Source organism: Apodemus sylvaticus, chromosome X (assembly GCF_947179515.1).
Source record: "Apodemus sylvaticus chromosome X, mApoSyl1.1, whole genome shotgun sequence".
In the NCBI taxonomy this organism is placed as follows: domain Eukaryota; kingdom Metazoa; phylum Chordata; class Mammalia; order Rodentia; family Muridae; genus Apodemus; species Apodemus sylvaticus.
In genome coordinates, this window is record NC_067495.1 from 140,114,182 (window position 1) to 140,137,861 (window position 23,680).

A 23,680-nucleotide genomic window follows, 5' to 3' on the forward strand; every position below is an offset into this window, starting at 1 on the left:
AGGACTAATATCCAATGTATACAAAGAACTCAAGAAGTTAGTCTCCAGAGACTCAAATAACCCTATTAAAAAGTGGGGTACAGAGCTAAACAGAGAATTCTCAACTAAGGAAACTCAAACGGCTCTAAAACACCTAAAGATATTTTCAGCATCCTTAGTTATCAGGGAAATGCAATTCAAAACAACAGTGAGATTCTACCTCACACTGGTCAGAATAGATAAGATGAAAAACTCAGGACACAGCAGATGCTGGAGAGGATGTGGGTAAAAAGGAATGCTTTTCCATTGTTGGTGGGATTGCAAGCTGGTAAAACAACTCTGGAAATCAGTTTGGTGATTCCTCAGAAAATTAGACATAGTACTAACTGAGGACCCGTCTATACCACTCCTTGGCATGTACCCAGAAAACACTCCTACATGTAATAAGGACACAGGCTCCAACATGTTCATAGCTGCCTTATTTATAATAGCCAGAAGCTGGAAAGAACCCATATGTCCTTCAACAGAGGAATGGATACAGAAACTGTGATACAAATACACAATGGAGTAATATTCAGCTATTTAAAACGATGAATTCGGCAGCAGCAGCAGCAGCAGCAGCGGCTGGTCCAGAGGAAGGGCCATCAGCAGTAGAACCAAGCGGACAGGGTCCAGGCAGACCCCGTGCCCACGACCACTGGCCATCGCTGGCCAGCCAGGCTGCGAGCAGCAGAGGATTTACGGCACCTTTCACCACACAGAAGCCACATCAGAACTCTGCCTCCTGCCAGTCAGATAGGAGGCCTCCATATTGGTTCTCGGTCTCTAGAGAAATCAGACTGAGGTACGCAAATATAACCCGAGACCAACATCGCGGGGGTCTGAGCCCGACAGGCGTTGGCCTGCACCCAGGCCCTGGGCTGATCGGGGGGCCACCGGGGTGCAAACCCGGCCAGGAGGTCCCCCCTCCCCCCGCCGGTGTATGCGTGCCACCACCATTTTGCCTAAGGGAAGCCAGAGAGACCTAGCAGGCAAAACCAAACCGGCTAACAGGCATAGCCTGAGGCGGACATAGCAGGGGTCTCAGACGGTCAGGCCCTGGACTGCCCCCAGGCCCTGGGCTACTCGGTGGGCCATCTGTGTGCTGACCCGGCCAAGAGGTTGTTTATCCGGGCTGGTTGGCACACCATCGCCATTTTGCCTACTGGAAGCCAGAGAGACCTAGCAGGCAAAACCAAACCAGCTAACAGGCTAGACCGAGGCGGACATAGCAGGGGTCTCAGACGTTCAGGCCCTGGACTGCACCCAGGCCCTGGGCTGCTCAGTGGGCCATCTGTGTGCTGACCCGGCCAGGAGGTTGTTAGCCCAGCAGACTCTCCCAGCACTCTCAGGGAGCTCGCACACACCACCATCCTAGCCACCTGACAGACCCAATTAACACTCACAGCTGAGGGGAACTTTGCTCCAACATTGGCCTGCCAGGCTTTTGCCTAGACTCAGGGCCTGAGCAGCTAGGCTAGCCTTGTGTGCACCAACCCGGTTGGGAGTTCCGCTGCCCAGCAGAGAGATCAGCACGCAGAAAAGGTCCCTGCAGCATAAACCCTCAGCACTCCCTGAAGGAGCAAACGGGCACCATCTGGTTCACAGACACAATCTGGGGCAAAGAACACTAGGGCTGCAAGGGCACCCAAGAGGAGGAAAGCACATTAGAAATCTGCAACAGGGGAAACCCTGCCCTCCAGTGTTGCAGAAATAGCCCTAGAGCCTCTCAGGAGGCTGAAACACGAGCCGGAGACAAGACCAATTAGCTCCAGAGAACAAGATGGCAAAGGGCAAACGCAGGAATGCTACTAACAGAAATCTAGGCAATATGGCAGTGTCTGAACCAAACTCTCCAACATCAGCAAGTCCTGGTTATGCCAACACACCAGAGAAACAAGATTTGGATTTAAAATCACTGTTCATGATGCTGCTAGAAGAACACAAAAAGTACATGAATGAATCTCTTAAAGAAATACAGGGGAACATGGATAAGCTAGAAACCCGTATAATGGAAACACAAAAAAACACTTAAAGAAATGCAGGAGAATAAGGCCCAAGAGATAGAAGCCAATAAAGAAGAAAGGCAAAAACAAACAAACAAACAAACAAACAAACAAACAAACTTAAAGAAATGCAGGAGAACTTGAGTCAATAGGCAGAAGTCATGAAAGAGGAAACACAAAAATCTCTTAAAGAATTACAGGAAAACACAGACAAACAAATGATGGAACTGAGCAAAACCATCCTGGACCTAAAAACAGAAGTAGAAACAACGAAGAAATCACAAAGGGAGACAACTTTGGAGATAGAAAACCTTGAGAAGAATGACCATATAATTGGACACAAGGCACACCTCAACAAATATAAGATGATCGAACTAATCCCATGCCTCTTATCAGATCACTGTGGTGTAAGAGTGAATTTCAATAGCAACAAAAACAACAGAAAGCCCACATACACATGGAGGCTGAATAATACTCTACTCAATGACACCTTGACCAAAGAAGAAATAAAGAAAGAAATCAGAGAATTTTTAGAATTTAATGAAAATCAAGGCACAACATACCCAAATCTTTGGGACACAATGAAAGCAGTGATAAGAGGTAAACTCATAGCCCTGAGTGCCTCCAAAAAGAAAATGGAGAGAGCATACACTAGCAGCTTAACGAAACACCTGAAAGTCCTGGAACAAAAAGAAGCCAATTCACCCAGGAGGAGTAGAAGGCAGGGCTGAAATCAATCAATTGGAAACAAAGCGAACCATACAAAAAATTAACGAATCCAGGAGCTGGTTCTTTGAGAAAATCAACAAGATAGATAAACCCTTAGCCAGACTGACCAAAGGGCACAGAGAAAGTATCCAAATTAACAAACTTAGAAATGAAAAGGGCAATATAACAACGGAAACGGAAGAAATCCAAAAAATCATCAGATCCTACTACAAAAGGCTGTACTCAACACAACTGGAGAATCTGGAGAAAATGGACAATTTCCTTGGCAGATACCAAATACCAAAATTAAATCAGGACCAAATAGATCATCTAAACAGTCCCATAACACCTAAAGAAATAGAAGGAGTCATAGAAAGTCTTCCAACCAAAAAAAGCACAGGACCAGATGGTTTCAGTGCAGAATTCTATCAGACCTTCAAAGAAGACTTAACACCAATACTCTTCAAACTATTCCACAAAATAGAAACAGAAGGAACACGACCCAATTCCTTCTATGAAGCCACCATTATGCTGATACCAAAACCACACAAGATCCAACAAAGAAAGAGAACTTCAGACCAATTTCCCTTATGAACATCGATGCAAAAATACTCAATAAAATTCTTGCCAACCGAATCCAAGAACACATCAAAACGATCATCCACCATGATCAAGTAGGCTTTATCCCAGGAATGCAGGGTTGGTTTAATATACGGAAATCCATGAATGCAATCCACTACATAAACAAACTCAAAGAAAAAAACCACATGGTCATTTCATTGGATGCTGAAAAAGCATTTGACAAAATTCAGCATCCTTTCATGCTTAAAGTCTTGGAAAGAACAGGAATTCAAGGCCCATACCTAAACATAGTAAAAGCAATATACAGCAAACCGGTAGCCAGCATCAAACTAAATGGAGAGAAACTTGAAGCAATCCCACTAAAATTAGGGACTAGACAGGGCTGCCCCCTCTCTCCTTATCTTTTCAATATTGTACTTGAGGTACTAGCTGGGGCAATTCGACAACATAAAGAGGTCAAAGGGATACAAATTGGAAAGGAAGAAGTCAAACTATCATTATTTGCAGATGACATGATAGTCTACCTACGTGACCCAAAAAACTCCACTAGAGAACTCCTACAGCTGATAAACAACTTCAGCAAAGTGGCAGGTTATAAAATCAACACAAGCAAATCAGTGGCCTTCCTATACTCAAAGGATAAGCAGGCTGAGAAAGAAATTAGGGAAATGGCACCCTTCACAATAGCCACAAACAATATAAAGTATCTTGGTGTGACTCTAACAAAACAAGTGAAAGATCTATATGACAAGAACTTCATGTCTCTGAGGAAGGAAATCAAAGAAGACCTCAGAAAATGGAAAAATCTGCCATGCTCTTGGATCAGCAGGATTAATATAGTTAAAATGGCCATCTTTCCAAAAGCAATCTACAGATTCAATGCAATCCCCATCAAAATCCCAACTCAGTTCTTCATAGAGTTAGAAAAAGCAATTCTCAAATTCATCTGGTATAACAAAAAACCCAGGATAGCTAAAACTATTCTCAACAACAAAAGAAATTCTGGGGGAATCAATATCCCTGACTTCAAGCAATACTATAGAGCAATAGTATTAAAAACTGCATGGTACTGGCACAGTGACAGACAAGTGGACCAATGGAATAGAATTGAAGATCCAGAAATGAACCCACACACCTATGGTCACTTGATCTTCGACAAAGGAGCCAAAAACATCCAGTGGAAAAAATATAGCCTTTTCAACAAATGATGCTGGTTCAATTGGAGGTCAGCATGCAGAAGAATGCGAATTGATCCATTCTTATCTCTATGTACTAAACTTCACTCCAAGTGGATCAAGGACCTCCATGTAAAACCAGACACACTGAAACTAATAGAAAAGAAACTGGGGAAGACCCTAGAGGTCATGGGCATGGGGGAAAAGTTCCTGAACAGATCACCAATAGCTTATGCTCTAAGATCAAGAATTGACAAATGGGACCTCATAAAATTACAAAGTTTCTGTAAGGCAAAGGGCACTGCTAAAAGGACAAAACAGCAACCATCAAATTGGGAAAGGATATTCACCAACCTACATCTGATAGAGAGCTAATATCCAATATGTACAAAGAACTCAAGAAGTTAGACCCCAGGGAACCAAATACCCCTATTAAAAAACGGGGTACAGATCTAAACAAAGAATTTTCACCTGAAGAAATTTGGATGGCCAAGAGGCACCTTAAGAAGTGCTCAACATCATTAGTCATTAGGGAAATGCAAATCAAAACAACCCTGAGATTTCACCTTACATCAGTCAGAATGGCTAAGGTCAAAAACTCAGGAGACAGCAGGTGTTGGCGAGGATGTGGAGAAAGAGGAACACTCCTCCACTGTTGGTGGGGATGTAAGATGGTACAACCACTTTGGAAATCGGTCTGGAGGTTCCACGGAAAACTGGACATGACACTTCCGGAAGACCCTGCTATACCTCTCCTGGGCATATACCCAAAGGATTCCCTGGCATGCAATAAAGACACATGCTCCATTATGTTCATAGCAGCCTTATTTATAATAGCCAGAAGCTGGAAAGAACCCAGATGTCCCTCAAAGTAGTATTGGATACAGAAAATGTGGTATATTTACACAATGGAATACTACTCAGCAATTAGAAACAATGAATTCACAAAATTTTTAGGCAAATGGTTTGATCTGGAAAATATCATCCTAAGTGAGGTACCCCAGTCATAATAGAATACACATGCAATGCAGTCTCTGATAAGTGGATATTATTTAGCCCAGAAGCCCTGAATACCCAAGGCACAAATTGCATAACAAATGACTCTCATGAAGAAGTATTGAGAAGGTCCTGATCCTGGAAAGGATTGATCTAGCATTGGAGGGGAATATAAGGACAGAGAAAAAAAGGAGGGAGGTGATTGGTGAAAGGATGGAGAGAAGAAGGTTTATGGGACATATGGGGTGGGGGGATCCGGGAAAGGGGAAATCATTTGGAATGTAAACAAAGAATATAGAAAATAAAAATATTAAAAAAAAGAAGAAGGAGGAGGACTTAGTGAGTGTGCTTTGGGTCCTCTGAGAAAGGGAACAAAATTCACACAGGATCAATAAGCAAGACAATGTATGAAGCAGAGACTGAAGTAAGGTCCACCCAGATACTGCCTGACCTGGGGATTCATCCTATAAACAGTCACCAAACCCCAAAACTACTATGGATGACAAAAAGTATATACCAAAAGGAGCATGCCATGGTTGTCTCCAGAGGGGCCTTGCCAGAGCCTTACAAATACAGAGGCAGATGCTAGCAGCCGAACATTGGACTGGTCGTGGGATCCTCAGTGAAGGAACTGGAGGGTGGTCCAGAGATGAAGGGGTTTATAGCCCCACGGGAAGAACAATGATTTGGGCCACCCAGAAGCCCCAGGACTCCCATGGACTAAACCATCAGCCAAGGGGTACACATGGTTCCAGCCAAAAATGTGGCAGAAAAATGCCTTGTTGGGCATCAGTGGGAGAAGTGGTCCGTGGTCAGGTAAAGGCTCAATAGATGCCCCAACAAAGTGGGTCGTTTGTGAGTGGGTCGGGTGGAGGGGCATATTTGTGGAGGGGGGTGTGGGGGTGGGAGGAGGGTTTGTGGTCTTTGGGGAGGGAGGAAATCGGGAAAGGTTTTACCATTGGCAATGTAAATAAAGATGATATTCAATAATAATTTTTTAAAAAGTTTAGGTCAGGACATTATAGTACAAGCCTTTAATTCCAGGAGGCAAAGACAAGCAGATCTTTGAGTTCAAGGCCAGCCTACAACACAGCAAATTCTAGGTGAAGTAAAATTTAAGTCCAGGCTTGGTGGCCTGCACCTTTAATCCCAGTCCTTAGGAGACAGGTATGCAGATCTCTGAGTTCAAAGTCAGTCTACAGTGCAAGTTAAAGGACAGACATAAAACAGAAATCTGATGATAATGTAATAGAACAAGGGGGGCAGGTTCTAGCCCCAGCAAACAAAAGAGCTCCACAGCTTTGGCCATGTGGCTCTGGCTTTATAATTCAGAATAGAAGGGGCTACTGGGACAACTGATGCTGCCTAGGTGGAGCTCAGAAATTAGTAGTGATTAAAGAAGAGACCAGAATCACTGAGGTGAAATCTTCTGAGAAGTATTTTTTGAGAGCACAAAGAAACTGTGTCCTAGAGATAGCCAAGGTTGTTCTTCCTGCTGCAACTGTACTTGGTAATGTGTAAGTGTGGTACTTGTTTTGAAGACATGAAGGGATCATAAGAAATAGCTGATGCTTGGCACTGTGAGAGGCCTTGGAAGGCCATTGGTTAAGGTGCAGCCTCAGTTGTAGTTGACAGCCCAGGACTGAAGGGGTCATGCAAAGGAGTTGAGGCTTGGCACCATGAAGAGAGCCTATGAGAGGCTATTGTTGAAGCCTGGTTACAGCAGAAGTCCCCAGTGTATTAGAGATGCCAGTACCATAGGATGATCACCAAGAACAGCAGTGGCGACAGTGTATCAACCTAAGCTTAGAGTGCTACAGAGAGCAGAGCTGGGGATGTGATACCAGCTCTTTGGAAGAGCCCAGAAATCCATGTGTGGATCCCAGATACTTAAACAAGAAGCTGTAACACTGATGTTTCCTTGGAGACCCCAGGATGTTCAAGATGCCAGAGCCAGGGACTTTCTGCTGAGGAAAGCTACTATCAGGGAGTGGAACCAGCCCAGGAGAAAGATGTCTATTGCAATCAACAATGCTGAAAAGGGAGTTGGATATCTGAAGACTTCCTTTAAATCAGACATGGAAATGCAGAATTTGGAGTCTGCCAAGCTGAGTTTCTATCTTGCTTTGGGGATTACATTTAAGTGATTGGATGAATCTCAGAAGAGACTTTGAACTTCAGACGTCTAACATTGTTGAGAGTGCTATATACTATGGGGACCTTTGAAGTTGGACTAAATGCATTTCATAATATGCTATGTTTAGGTATGACTTCCATAGACACATGTTTGAACAATGCTTTGGAGTCAAGGAATGGAAGGTGATTGTTTGTATATGCTAGGCCCGGGGAGCGGCACTATCATAAGATGTGGCCCTGTTGGAATAGGGGTCGTGTCACTCTGGGTGTGGGCTTTAACACCCTCATCCCAGCTTCCTGGAAGTCAATATTCTGCTAACATCCTTCAGATGAAGATGTAGAATTCTCAGATAAACCTGCGCCGTGCCTGCCTGGACACTGCCTTGATGATACTGGTAGGCAACAACTTTAGAGACAGCCCCTGTTCTAGTTGTTTGGGGATCTACATGAAGACCAAGCTGCACATCTGCTGCATGTGTGTGGAGGGCCTATTCCTGGCCCATGTATGAACTTTGGTTGGTGGCTTAACATCTGAGAGCCCCAAGTGTCCAGGTTAGTTGACTCTGTTAGTCTTCCTGTGGAGTTCCTATCCCCTTGGCGGCCCTCAGTTTTTCTCCCACCTCTTACATAAGAGTCCCCGAGCACCATCCAATGTTTGTCTGTGGGTCTATATATCTGTTTTAGTCAGATGCTGAGTGAAGGCTCTCAGAGGACAGTTATGCTAGGTTCCTGAATACAAGCACAAGAAAGTATCAATAGTATTAAGCATTGATGCTTACCCATGGGATGTGTCTCAAGCTGGACCAGTTAGTAATTGGTTGGCCATTCCCTCAGTCTCAGCTCCATCTCTTGTCCCTGCATACTTTGTAGACAGAGTAAATTTGGGGTTGAACATTTTGTAGGTGTGTAGTTGCCTCCTGGCTCCAATGAGGTTCCTGCTTGGCTACAAGAGGTGGCCTTTTCAGGTTCCATATCCTCACTGCTGTGTGTCTCAGCTAAGGTCACCCCTACTAATTCCTAGGGAATCTCCTCTCCTAAGTGTCTGGCATGTCCTCAAGTTCCTCCCCGCACCCCCCAACCCCAGCCAGCTCAGCCTTCACCATGCCTGCCTGGATGCTGTCATCCTCCTGCCTTGATGATATTGGGCTGAATTTCTGAACCTGCAAGCCAGCCACAATTAAATGTTGTCCTGGCCCTCTGGCCCTCTCTCCTGTCTCTCCCCACACCTGATCCCAAAACCACTCCCATTCTCTTCCTTTTCCCCTCTCCTACAAAGGTCCCTTTCTCCATCTGCCTCCTATGACTATTTCATTTCCCCAGCTAAGTGAGATTTAAGCATCCTTGCTTGGACTTTCCTTCTTGTTTAGCTTCGTTGGGTTTGTGGAGCATATTATGGGTATCCACTTATTAGTGAGTAAAAACCATCCATATACTTTTAGGTCTGCGTTACCTCATTCAGGATGATATTCTGTTTGTTTGTTTGTTTGTTTGTTTGGAGACAGAGTTTCTCTGTGTAGCCCTGGCTGTCCTGGAACTCGGTTTGTAGACCAGGCTGGCCTTGAACTCAGAAATCCACCTGTCTCTGCCTCCCAGTGTGCTGTGATTACAGGTGTGCGCCACCACCGCCTAGCTCAGGATGATATTCTTAAGTTCCATCCATTTGCCTGCAAAATTCATGATACCTTTGTTTTTAATGTCTGAATAGTATTCAATTGTATAAATGAACCAAATTTTCTTTATCAATTCTTCATCTGAGGGACATGTAGGTTGTCTTCAGTTTCTGGCTACCAGAAATAAAGCTCCTATGAACATAGTTGAATAACACCCTTCCATGTTAAAAATCTTAGAGAGGCCGGGAGGTGGTGGCTCACGCCTGTAATCCCAGCACTCTGGGAGGCAGAGGCAGGCAGATTTCTGAGTTCGAGGCCAGCCTGGTCTACAGAGTGAGTTCCAGGACAGCCAGGGCTACACAGAAAAACCCTGTCTCAGAAAAAAAAAACAAACAAATCCAAAAAAAGAAAAAAAAAATCTTAGAGAGATCAGGGATACAAGGCACATACCTAAACATAACAAAATCACTATACAGCAAGCCAATCACAAACATCAAACTAAATAGAAAGAAAATTAAAGAAATTCCACTAAATAAGGAACAAGACAAGGCTGCTCACTCTCTTCCTATCTATTCACTATAGTGTTTGAATTCCTAGCCAGAGCAATAAGACAACTAAAGGGACACAAATTCGAAAAGAAGAAATCAAAGTATCGCTATTTGTGATTATATGATAGAACATATAATTGACCCCAAAATTCTACCAGAGAACTCCTGCAGCTAATAAAGACCTTCAGCCAAGTGGCTGGAAAAAAATACACTTTGCTTTCTTTACACAGATGATAAACAGGCAAAGAAATAAATTAGGGTAATGACACCCTTTCACAGTCACAAATAATATAAATTACCTTGGTGTGACTCTAACCAAGCAAGTGAAAGATCTATATTACAAGAACTTCAAGTCCCAGAAGAAAGAAATTGATGAAGACCTCAAAAGCTGGGAAGATTTCCCATGTTCATGAACTGAAAAGATTAACAAAGTAAAAATGCCGTTTTATCAAAAGCAATCTACAGATTCAGTGTAATCCCCATCAAAATTCCAACAAAATTCTTTGAATGGATTTTTTATTAGATATTTGCTTTATTTACATTTCAAATGGTATCCCCTTTCTGAGTTACCCCTCCGAAAATCCCCTATCCCGTCCTCCCTCCGCCCTGCTCACCCTCCTCCCCCAATTTCCTGACTTACATTCCCCTATTCTGGGGAATCAAGCCTTCACAGGACCAATGGCCTCTCCTATCATTGATGTCTGAAATAGTCATCTTCTGCTACATATGTAGCTGGAGCCATGGGTCCCTCCATGTGTACTCTTTGGTTGGTGGTTTAGTCCCTGGGAGCTCTGGGGATATTGGTTGGTACATATTACTGTTCTTCCTGCAGGGCTGCAAACCTCTTCAGCTTCTTGAGTCCTTTCTCTAGTTGCTCCATTGGGGACCCTATGCTCATTCTATTGGTTGACTGTGAGTCATTGGTATTTTAATCCACTTTCCAATTAGGATCAAAGTATCCACACTTTTTGTCTTCCTTCATCTTGAGCTTCATGTGGTCTGTGAGTTGTATCTTGGGTATTCTGAGCATTTGGGTTGATATCCACTTATAAGCAAGTGCATACCGTGTGTGTGTTCTTTTGAGATTAGGGTACCTCACTCAGGATATTTTCTAGCTCCATTCAATTGCCTAAGAATTTCATGAATTCATTGTTTTTAATAGCTGAATAGTACTCCCTTGTGTACGAAATATTCAACATCTTTAATCATCAGGGAAATGCAAATCAAAACAAACCTGAGATTCCACCTCACACCAGTCAGAATGACTAAGATGAAAAACTCATGGGACAGCAAAGGCTGGAAAAGATGTGTAGAAAGATGAACACTCTTCCACTGCTGGTGGGATTGCTACCTGGTACAACCACTCTGGAAATTAATATGGTGGTTCCTCAGAAAATTAGACATAGTACTACCTGAAGACTCAGTTATACCACTCCTGGGCATAGACCCAGAAGATACTCTTACATGTAATAGGGATACATGCTCCACTATGTTCATAGCAGCCTTATTTATAATAGCTAGAAGCTGGAAAGAACCCAGATGCCCCTCAACAGAGGAATGAATGGATTTTTAAATAAACTTTTCATTCTTTCTAACTGTCCTATTTCCATCACATGTCTGACCAATTTATTTGAATCTATCTGGTTCAAATAATTCTAAGTATCTCCAACTTCTATATGTGCCATGATAATGTATTGTCTAGTGTGAGTCTACAACATGTCAGAAGGCATGCTATCTTTGTCATTCAACACTGTGGTGACATTCTCATTGAGACTAAACCTAATGTTCACGGTAGATCACATGGTTCCTCATAAACAAGATCCATCATGCTTGTTGACCTCATATCCTCCATTTCTGCTCTGCCCAAATATCAGTTTGTACTAACCACAGTATACTCGCTAAACCTAAGTTTCTTCAAAACTTTAATGATGTTCTTAATTCACCTTATTTAGGCTTGTTTACTCTGCCAGATGTCTTCCACTGCTTTGGTGACCTGTCCTCTTAGTTCCCTTAACATATTTTCCCAACTGCCAGAAGGTAAAAGCTACCTTCCTGATTCCTCTAGGGGATTTGAACTGGAGCACAAAAAACTGCTTTTCACTTCCCGTTTGTGAATTTCCATAGACCTCACTAGCCTGAGACATACTGCCTTTTACTGTTTCTTCCATGACTTCACCTATGGAGGAACAGCTGCATGACATTACACCCTGATTCTCCAGACCACTCATGTACCCACAGTGCCTAGAAAAGTATTTCCTGTATGATAAGTGTTTGCTAAATTCTCACTTTAAAAAAAGTAGGTGAACATGGTATTACGTGCCTGCAACCCCAGCACTGAAGTTAAAGGAAGCCAGAATTGTGGCTGTGTAACAAACTGCAAGTTTATCTCAAAAACAGCAAATAAAATTAAAAACAAGAATGAATTAAATCCAGTGAATTTTATTTTTACATAGTTGTGACATCATTTAAATCTTCCTGGTTTATGCTGTTGTGAGCATTGAGACCTAGATGATTAGTCCCATACCACACATGAGCATGCTATCTCTAGAGACGTTACTATTTTATTAATTCAGTCACAATTGTGCAACTTGTAAATGATGGAGCTACAGTGAAGACTCAGGGAAGTCTTTCAGCATAGTTCATTCTTTTCACCTTCATGCTTTGTCAACTATATTACTAAACACAAATGGATGCTAGCTTTTGATATTAGCATCACTCAGGATTATGCTACTGAATTATAATTTCCAAGCAGTCTTTGCAAACTTCTACGAGGTCAGGGCCTGACATAAGACTATCAGTGAATCTTTAATACCACCTCTGGATATCATCCTACTTACCTATAATATATGAAAATCATGATTTAAGCTTGCTTAGCACTCCAGCACTTTAAACACAATGAGTCTATGTGGCAGGTGGCTGTTGTGTTGCACACACACACACACACACACACACACACACTCACAATGTAAAAAGAGAAATTTCCTTGCTATCTTGTGAACTATATATTAAATAAAACCTAACAGAAAATCCAGAACATAATAATAATAAAAAGTATATACATTCTATATGGGATGATCCAGTACTAGGAATGAAGTGGTTTAGGTCTCCTCTGGGAGGAATCAGGAAGGTAACTTTTACCTTCTGGCAGTTGGGAAAATATGTAAAGGGAACTAAGAGTACAGGTCACCGAAGCAGTAGAAGACATCTGGCAGAGTAAACAAGACGAAATAAGGCGAATTAAGAACATCCTTTAAGTTTTGAGGAAGCTTAGGCTTAGCTAGGCTTCTGTGATTAGCACAAACTGATATTTGGGCCGAGCAGAAAGGGAAGATATGTCAACAATTATGATGGATCTTCTTTATAAGGGACGGTGTGATCTGCTGTGAACATTAGATTTACTCTCAATAAGAATGTTACCACAGTGTTGAATTACAAAGATAGCTGTATTTTCAAATGGAGAATACTGATGTAAGTAAGCTCAGTGATGCAGAAAAAATGACAGCAGTATTAACTAGGAGCAGAGAGCAGTGCTAAGAACCCTATTTCAGGGTCTGAAAGAAAAAGTCTTGGCTTGAATCATTTACAAGGAGGGAAGGTAAGGACAACTCATCTGTATGAGGCCTGATTACTTAAAGATAATTGGTAGCGATGGGTAGCTAGCATGCATACTATGCTGTATATAATTTTATATATGTTACTTCAGTACGAGGGAAAGTGCCTAGGAAATCCAAACACTGTCTAGATAATAATAATGTGCCTCTTCCAAATAAGCTACTGAGAAGAGTAGTTCCTTGTGTTCCGAATATTACAAGGATTTAATTACTTCAGGTATGCTTTTCTACCCCACAGAACTTTTCACTGGGAATTTGCAAAGAATGACTCAATTGATTCTACGAGATATGCTCAGTATAAAGATGGTTTGCTGAGTATCAAGAAGCAACAGAAGGCTTTTTTTAGTTTTCCTTCCTTCCAACTCAATCTGAGTAGAAGTGTAACCTTTACCAAGATGCAGCTGTTTCTCCTTACTCCCTCATTTCCACTCCTATAAAGCCTACATAAAGATGCCTGGGTCTGCCTGTTTCTGTTACCATGGCAACATATCCTTGCAGTTTGCCTGTGAGACAATCTCCAGGTTTCAGTTAAGACTACATGGCATGTCTTGGGTCAGTTATCTTTGTAGAATACACAATTAGACAAACTCATTGATAGTGAATCATTAGCTTCAAATAATCAACTGTCTAATTGTGCCCCTCAGATAAATCACATCATCCATTATTCATTTGTAGTAAATAGATGTCAACATAGAAAAAGTTTACTTGATTTTTTGAAATTGTACAGGACATGATTGGAAGATGGTATTATTCCCACATGTTTTAAAACCATGTCTGGTATATATGCAGAAACATTTAGTGGGACTCCAAGATTTTCAGACAATATTTAGAACATAGGTACTGTGCTCTTTCAAACCCAATAGCTGTTAGGTTAAAAATATATACATGATCAGCCTATTTCTTCTTTTTTTCTGGTGTTGGTTAGGGTGTGAATTTTATAAATGCATGACAGTTCTGGAATTCAGGCCCAGTCAAATTGCAATAGAGTGCTTATTATGTGTCATCTTGAACAATAATTTGTATACCATGCTAATAACCATTTAACAAGAGCTCATTAAAACATTGTTAGCTCATGTCTAATATAAATTCAGATACGAGTTGAATGTCCTTTATACTGTTCTCAAGAGTGGACATATCTGTACAAAAGCGCTTTCAATTATGCAATAATTATAAACTACAGTTGTTGGTTAAATTGAGCACAGTTCAATAGACACTCCTTATATTTTCCATGAAAGCAGAAGAGTCAGAACATAGGGTCGTCCTTTGTGTTTGTAAGTGTACATGTTTATGTGTATGTTGGTGTGAGTCTATGGAAGTCAGACTGGAATTTCATACTGGAAATTATGCTCTATCAATGTCTGCATTATCACGTTAAGCAAATGTTGCTCACAGAATCTGGAGCTTGACTCGTAGCCAGGAAATTCTAGTGAACTCCTTTATTCCATGGGAACATCCCTATTTCTGGAGTTACAAGTATATACAAAAGGCCACACCTGACATTTTACATAGATGCTGGATATCCAAACACAGGCCCAGGCCATTCTGCTTGGAAGGCAAGAACTCTTTCTACCTGCTGATCCATCTCCTCAGTCCACAGAAGGTCATTGTAAAGTGAATTTATACATAAACAAACACATTAGTCATTGTGACTATGACAGTTTACATCATTGAGTGTGATGCTTTTTAGCCAACATTCATCTTTGTTTTCAATAATCTCTGAAAACCTTTGGTATTATGACCAAAATGGCAGGCAGAAGAGTACTGTTTTCTATTATGACCTAAATGGTGGGCAGAAGAGTTTGGCTTCAGCATGGTTATACCTCAAGTTCTTAAAAGTTTTCTATCATTCACACAATTTCAGCATGGAGATATAATTAATTTTGTTTAAAAGTAAGTTTAAGTTGAGTGAATTCTGTCATAAATTTTGTCACAGTTTGAAAAAGTTATTTTCATATATTAATTGAATTAAATATTATTTATTTTTGGTATTGGACTTATGTTTTAATCTTGTGTATTATGTCTCAGGCAATTGCCTCCTTCACACCTATCACTAGAACTCTTTCCTCACCAATCTAAATTAAGTCATACCCCTGACCTTAGCTCTGCCTCATGCCCTTTGGGGCACATAACTGCAGTTTCTTTTGTAACCAGTAGATGGAGATATTTTCACTGGGTAGCACAGACCCCTCCCCCTCCCAGCTTTTAACCTCCAGTTAAAGGGGATAGGTGGGATTTAGAAGTAAAACAGCTGACAAAGAAAATATGAGTTCTGTTTAATTCCAATAATAAGGCCGGGGAAACAAAAATTGCAAACAGTAATGGCTCCCTGTGATGGTATTTCCAGAGTCCAAGTTGAAATTCAATTTCACCACACTACCAAATGCTTTAAGTCCAGTAGCATCTGTCTCACTGAACTAGAAGGGTAAACTGTAGAGAATTGTCATAATGTAATGATTTAGGCATTGCAACAAGGTTTCATTCTAAAATGACATTATGTACATTGTTGTATCAGGTGCTGCCAGGTACATCAATCAAGAAAATGAAGATCTGTTAGAAGCAGAGACCAGTATTCAGGTCTCCACTCTACTTCTTTCTGACTGTGGCTATATGTAAACCCATAACTTCTCTGAACCTTATTTAAAAAAAAAATACCTATGTTCAAACTCTTTACTCTTGCATACTAAGTTATATGAAAATTTGTGTTGAGCATACACCTTCTTACTGGAAGATCATAAACAAGGACACACACAATTATTCCTGTTTTACTTCCTCTTATGTGATAATTGTTTGGATAAAGTTATTCTGCATGCTACTTAGAGATTTGGAGAGTCACTGTATCTGACATATAGCAAAAATTCACAAAATGCTGGTAAGTTCTATGAGCACTACTAATATTTGGAGTTCTGAAAACTAACAAGCTGGGCACTATGAAGATTCTTAGATTTTAAGACAATTATTGCTGAGTCATCTCCTCTTCAAGTGACTTGAAAAGTGAGTGTGTCTCTCTTCTGACCTCTGTGGAAACCACATATAAGTGGTACAGACATGCATGATGATAAAGCACACAGGCAGAAAAATGAGTGTGGGATGATTTTGGGGGGGGGGGGTAAAAAGCAGGTACCAAAGCACAGACTGAGCTTGAGGTTCCATCATTCTGCAGCTCAGTGGGATAACAACAGTTCACCAAAACTCATTTTCTGTTTTATAAAGACTGAGAAAAGAGGAACCTAAAGGACCCACCTTTGTAAAAAGATGATAGAAAGAAGGAACTGCTAACTTTTCTGGTTTGGTTAGTTAATGCCAGGAAAAAATATTAAAATCACAACCGAAATCACATCAATAAGTATAATTTATATGTTTATATTTTTATTTAGGCCAAATAAGAAAAAGGAAGTACTATACATTAGAAATATTTTGAAATCTATTAAGAATTTCTGAGAGAATAATATCACTAAAATATTTTTCAATTCTAAAACTTTTGTGTCTTTAAGTTTTTCATTAATATTTATTTTGTTTTTTCTAATTGGCCATAATAATTGTATTCATGTATGGGTTGCAAGTCGATATTTGATCTATGTATGCACTGTTGAAAATTCAATTATGCTGATTTATGTACACTGTTGAAAGTTCAATTATGCTAAGTAGAATATTCACCATGCTCCTAATATTTTTTGTGATAAGAACATTAAAACTCTTTTTCTTAAATTTAGCAATAAGCAATATATTGTTATTAACTATGGTCACCTTACAGTAAAATAGATCTCTGAAGTTTGACACCCTTTACCAACATCTTCCCTTCTTTCCCACTTCCTCTCCCCCAAAGCCTCTGCTTACTGCTTTCTTATTCTTATTCTCAGAAGCACTTTAGAAACAACTTCACCTGAACCTTTAGTTTATTTTCATATTTCTATCTTCTATATGTTGCTTGTTTCCATGGTGAGCATGGCCTAGATTCCTGCTACCTGGCCATCAGTAAGAAAAGAGCAAGGATGGACACCACACTGTTTTCTAAATACCCCTAATCTTTCCCTTTCAAAGAAAACTCAAGATAGGATGATACTTGCACTTATACCATAGAGGACTGACTGGATTTCATTTTCTTGGAACAAGTAAGTACTATTCTCATTTCCTCCACTGCCCCCCCCCCACTGCAAAGAGAAATAAATAATTTTAATGCAGTTGAACAATAATTGAATTATAACTGGTAGGGAATTAATTAATTTGATGACTGCTTCTCTGTTATACCTACCACCATGCTGATGTTTGCCAAAAAAATGATTAAAAGAAGAAAACAGTTCATTACAGCCCTAATGAATGCTACCATTTGGTCACAGTTATCTATTGACTAATCACAAATTAGCTGTATAGATACTCAATTTATTAAACTCCCCAAAATAATACGTTCTGCATGATTCATATGTGTGCTATCCCTACTTTTCACACAATAAAGTGGAAGTACAGAAAAGCAAATGATTGTCAATATCGTGTAATTAGGAAAAAGAAATCAAATAGGATTCTGAGAAGAATGCACATACACATCTGCCTTAGGATGGTTTCTGTTGCTGTAATTAGAAAACAAAAATAAAACCAACATTGGAGAAAAAAAATTATTTGGCTTAAATGTTCTGATCATTGTCTATCACTGAGGAAAATCAAGGCAAGAGAAACTTAAGCAAGACAGGAAACCCAAGTCAGGACTGAAGCAGAATCCATAAGAGTTTTTCTCTCTAAAATAATGTTTAGCTACTTTCTTATACTTCTCCTGAGCACCTGCCCAGGAGTAGAAGTGTCCACAGTGGCATAGGCCTCCTCACCTCAATCATTAGTGAAGACAAACTTGCCTACAGGCTGATATGATAGAAGCATGCTTTCACTCTTTCATTTCTTTGCAGATGAACCTATCTTGTGTCAGGTTGACAAAAGAAACAAACAAACAAAACTGCCTATCGTTTGCTTTTAAAACTTATGACCTTAAAAGTCTGGAAACATTGCAGGAATGCTTTACAAAAGAACTTTATTTGTCTTTAAGTCAACAGAATATCTGTATATATTGATACATGACTGTGATACAAGAATTTGAAAGAAATGGCAAGGCAACCATCATGTAGAGGCTAAAATAAACTATTTAATGAGTTATCCACCTTAACCTGACCTATAAAGACAGATTCTGCCTTAAAACAAAATGACTTCATGAAATTCTTTAGGCAAATGAATGGAACTAGAAAATATCATTCTGAGTGAGATAACCCAGTCACAAAAGAACACACATGGTATGTACTCACTAATAAGTGGATATTAGCCCAAAAGCTTGGTATACTCAAGATACAACTCACAGACCATATGAAGCCCAAGAAGAAGGAAGACCAAAGTGTGGATGCTTCAGTCCTTCTTAGAAGTGGGAACAAAATACCCATGGGAGGAGATATGGAGACAAAGTGTGGAGCAGAGACTGAAGGAAAGACTACTCAGAGACTGCTCCACCTGGGGATACATCCTATACAGTCACCAAACACAGACACTATGGTGGATGTCATGAAATGTTTGCTGACAGGGGCCTGATATAACTGTCACCTGAGAGGCTCTGCCAGAGCCTGACAAACAGAGACAAGTGCCCGAGGCCAACTATTCCACTGAGTGTGGGGACCCCAACAAAGGAGTTAGAGAAAGGACAGAAGGAGCTGAAGGGGTTTGCAGCCCCATAGGACAAACAACAATATGAACTAACCAGATCCCCTAGGGACTTAACCACCAACCAAAGAGTAGACATGGAGAGACCCATGGCTCCAGCTGCATATGTAGCAGAGAATGGCCTTGTCAGAGAAAAATGGGAGGAGAGGTCCTTGGATCTGAGGAGGCTTGATAGATGCCCCAGTATGGGGGAATTGGAGGGCAGGGAGACAGGAGTGGGTGGGTGGGTAGGGAAACACACTCATAGAAGCAGGGGGATGAGGATGGTAGAGGGGGCTGGGTGGACCAGGAAAGGAGATAACCTTTGAAATATAAATAAATAAAATATCCAATAAAAAACTAAAATGTGAAAGAATATTGTTTATTCATTTAGCAATGATTTATTAAGTTCCTTCCGTGAACCAAACAATATTCTGGGAACTGTTGATTCTAAGGAGCGTGCATAAAAATGAAAGGAACAGGATGCTATATGCAGCTTCAGTTAACAGGCAGCATATATTTAAATGTGGATGAGTACAAGCATTCAAGATGTTTCTGGGGAGTGGGTACCTAAACTGATGTGATGGTTAATCCTTATTGTCGCATCAACTACAGTAGAAAAGTCACCTATGATGGATATTCCTGCTTTGTTGGTGAGATCTTCCTCAGAAAAGACTAAGGAAGAAGACCCCCTGTATAAAAAGGTGATACAATACCATTGGCTGTGGACTTAGTAAAAAAACAACTGAGTAAAAAATAAAAAAAGCTGGGCAGTGGTGGCGCATGCCTTTAATCCCAGCACTTGGGCAGCAAAGGTAGGCGGATTTCTGAGTTCAAGGCCAGCCTAGTCTACAGAGTGAGTTCCCGGTCAGCCAGGGCTACAGAGAGAAATTCTGTCTCAAAAAAAACAAAACAAAAACAAAACAAAACAAATTAAGAAGAGCACACCCAGACTCAACTTGACCACTAGGTGTTCTGACCCATCCAGGATCACAGGTAAGACCCCAACCCCTGCCCCAATGCCTGCCTAACTGGGACCAACAGGATCTAGGGAAAGCAGTAACTCTTGCCCAGCCAAAGATACATGCTCCTTCTGGGTTGCACCTGGGCCTGGAGCAGAACCTGTGGTCTGGATCCTCACCCACTCAGTTCACACCCCAACAGCTTGACCCCCAGGTGTTTTGACACATCTAGGATCATTTAAGACTCCAACCCCTATCCCAAAACCTGGCCTAACTGGGATCCCTGAGACCCAGGAGCTTCCTGACAAGAACCTGGTGGGGCTGTTACCTGGGAGGATCTGCCAGCGCCTGACCAATGCACAGAAGGATGCTCTCAGCCACCCATCAGACTGAGTTGGGGGACCCTCTTTCAGAAGGTGGGGTAAGGCGTGGAGGAGCTGAGGGGGATTACAACCCCATAGGATGAACTGTTGCTGCCTGCAGTAACAGGTGAACAGGAGGCCTGAAAGAGAATCCTGGGAATTTATGGGGGGCAGCGAAAGAGAACAGAGTTAAGTCAACATCATGCTGATCAAGACTAAAACTTTAATAAATGTTAGTTAATATATAGCTTGGAAAGAACCCCCTCCTCCCAGATTTCAAGGTGAAGTCTGAGAACTTGTTGGCTCCAATCTCAGCAGGTTGCCTGCAGAGATCAGCATACTTCAAGTCTAGCACATCCCTAAGGCTTCCAGGTGAGAGCAGCTGCCTGTATTGTTCTCAAAAGAACAAAGGCCAGGAATTTCACAGGCTTAGAACAGAGGCTGGAAAGCCCAGTTCACATGCTCGAGGGGGGAAGGGACAAAGAACAGTGTTGACTGGCAGGATCCTCCAGAGCTCCCAGGGACTAAACCATCAACCAAAGAATACACATGGAAGGATCCATGGTTCCAGCTGCATATGTAGCAGAGGATGACCTTGTCTGACATCAATGGGAGGAGAGGCCCTTAGTTCTGTGGAGGTTGAGGCCCCAGAGTAGTGGGATGCTGGATCAGTGGAACTGGAGTGGGTGGATGAATGGGGGAACACCTTCATAGAGGCAAAGGAGAGAGGGGAGAGGGCAGGCAGATAGGATAGGGGAGTTGTGGAGGAGGAACCAGGAAGGGGAATATCATTTGAGATGTAAATTAAGAGAAAGATTAATTTATTTTTTTTTATTTGATATAATTTATTTACATTTCAAATGATTTCCCCTTTTCTAGCCCCCCCCCACTCCCCGAAAGTCCCGTAAGCCCCCTTCTCTTCCCCTGTCCTCCCTCCCACCCCTTCCCAGTTCCCCGTTCTGGTTTTGCCAAATACTGTTTCACTGAGTCTTTCCAGAACCAGGGACCACTCCTGCTTTCTTCTTGTATCTCATTTGATGTGTGGATTATGTTTTGGGTATTCCAGTTTTCTAGGTTAATAACCACTTATTAGTGAGTGCATACCATGATTCACCTTTTGAGTCTGGGTTACCTCACTTAGTATGATGTTCTCTAGCTCCATCCATTTGCCTAAGAATTTCATGAATTCATTGTTTCTAATGGCTGAATAGTACTCCATTGTGTAGATATACCACATTTTTTGTATCCACTCTTCTGTTGAGGGATACCTGGGTTCTTTCCAGCATCTGGCAATTATAAATAGGGCTGCTATGAACATAGTAGAGCATGTATCCTTATTACATGGTGGGGAATCCTCTGGGTATATGCCCAGGAGTGGTATAGCAGGATCTTCTGGAAGTGAGGTGCCCAGTTTTCGGAGGAACCGCCAGACTGCTTTCCAGAGTGGTTGTACCAATTTGCAACCCCACCAGCAGTGGAGGAGTGTTCCTCTTTCTCCGCACCCTCTCCAACACCTGCTGTCTCCTGAATTTTTAATCTTAGCCATTCTGACTGGTGTAAGATGAAATCTTAGGGTTGTTTTGATTTGCATTTCCCTAATGACTAATGAAGTGGAGCATTTTTTAAGATGCTTCTCCGCCATCCGAAGTTCTTCAGGTGAGAATTCTTTGTTTAACTCTGTACCCCATTTTTTAATAGGGTTGTTCGGTTTTCTGGAGTCTAACTTCTTGAGTTCTTTATATATATTGGATATTAGCCCTCTATCTGATGTAGGATTGGTGAAGATCTTTTCCCAATTTGTTGGTTGCCGATCTGTCCTCTTGATGGTGTCCTTTGCCTTACAGAAACTCTGTAACCTTATGAGGTCCCATTTGTCAATTCTTGCTCTTAGAGCATACGCTATTGGTGTTCTGTTCAGAAACTTTCTCCCTGTACCGATGTCCTCAAGGGTCTTCCCCAGTTTCTTTTCTATTAGCTTCAGAGTGTCTGGCTTTATGTGGAGGTCCTTGATCCATTTGGATTTGAGCTTAGTACAAGGAGACAAGGATGGATCAATTCGCATTCTTCTGCATGCTGACCTCCAGTTGAACCAGCACCATTTGTTGAAAAGGCTATCTTTTTTCCATTGGATGTTTTCAGCCTCTTTGTCGAGGATCAAGTGGCCATAGGTGTGTGGGTTCATTTCTGGATCTTCAATCCTGTTCCATTGATCCTCCTGCCTGTCACTGTACCAATACCATGCAGTTTTTAACACTATTGCTCTGTAGTATTGCTTGAGGTCAGGGATACTGATTCCCCCAGATTTTCTTTTGTTGCTGAGAATAGTTTTAGCTATCCTGGGTTTTTTGTTGTTCCAGATGAATTTGATAATTGCTCTTTCTAACTCTGTGAAGAATTGAGTTGGGATTTTGATGGGTATTGCATTGAATCTGTATAGTGCTTTAGGCAAAATGGCCATTTTAACTATATTGATTCTACCGATCCATGAGCATGGGAGGTTTTCCCATTTTTTGAGGTCTTCTTCCATTTCCTTCTTCAGAGTCTTGAAGTTCTTGCCATACAGATCTTTCGCATGTTTGGTAAGAGTCACCCCAAGATACTTTATACTGTTTGTGGCTATTGTGAAGGGGGTCATTTCCCTAATTTGAGAAAGATTAATTTAAAAAGTTAAAATGTGCAAGTCAGGTGAGTTCAGGCAGTACCCTTTCCCCTACTCCTCCTGCACTGAAGATGGGGCATCAATGGCATGACCATGATGGAATGCACTATCACACATGGTCAGCCAATATGATTTTCTATCACATATTTGGTCAAAATAAATAACACGGTTCCGTTTTAGGAAGATGTTTAAACAATGGTATGTAGGGTTCAGAGAAGGATGGAAACCAGAAGGAATGTTTTAAGGAAGAAGAGAGCTCTTCAATGAGTATAGAAAATTGCAGTTCATAGATTTCTGTTCTTTATCAAGAACCTTAGGAAGGGTTCATCCCAGGGACTATCACTCTCAAACTAAGTCATCTTCAAATATCTTCTTCATAAATATTTGTTAAAACATTTTATTTGTGCATTGACCAATTTATCAAAAACCGGTCATACTTGATTAAATTCTGTAGAGGCTCTCAGTAATGTCAATAGGTTTTATGTTTGTTCAGCTGAATCTATCTTAAACTCACCAGCAAAGGACACATGGCCCTTGACTAGGAGCAAATTATCAAACTCTCCCTTTTCTAGCTTTACCATTCATACAACTCACAACCCGAAAGACTTCTCTTGGTCTCATGTATGCAGAAATTTTGAAA

At 41.2% G+C, this 23,680-nt stretch overlaps 1 pseudogene; it reads left to right on the forward strand.

Annotated features, from left to right (window-relative positions):
• LOC127674709 (SNW domain-containing protein 1-like) overlaps positions 1-16,003 on the forward strand; it is a 42,145-nt pseudogene extending 26,142 nt beyond the window's left edge.
• The last annotated feature ends 7,677 nt before the right edge of the window (positions 16,004-23,680 follow it).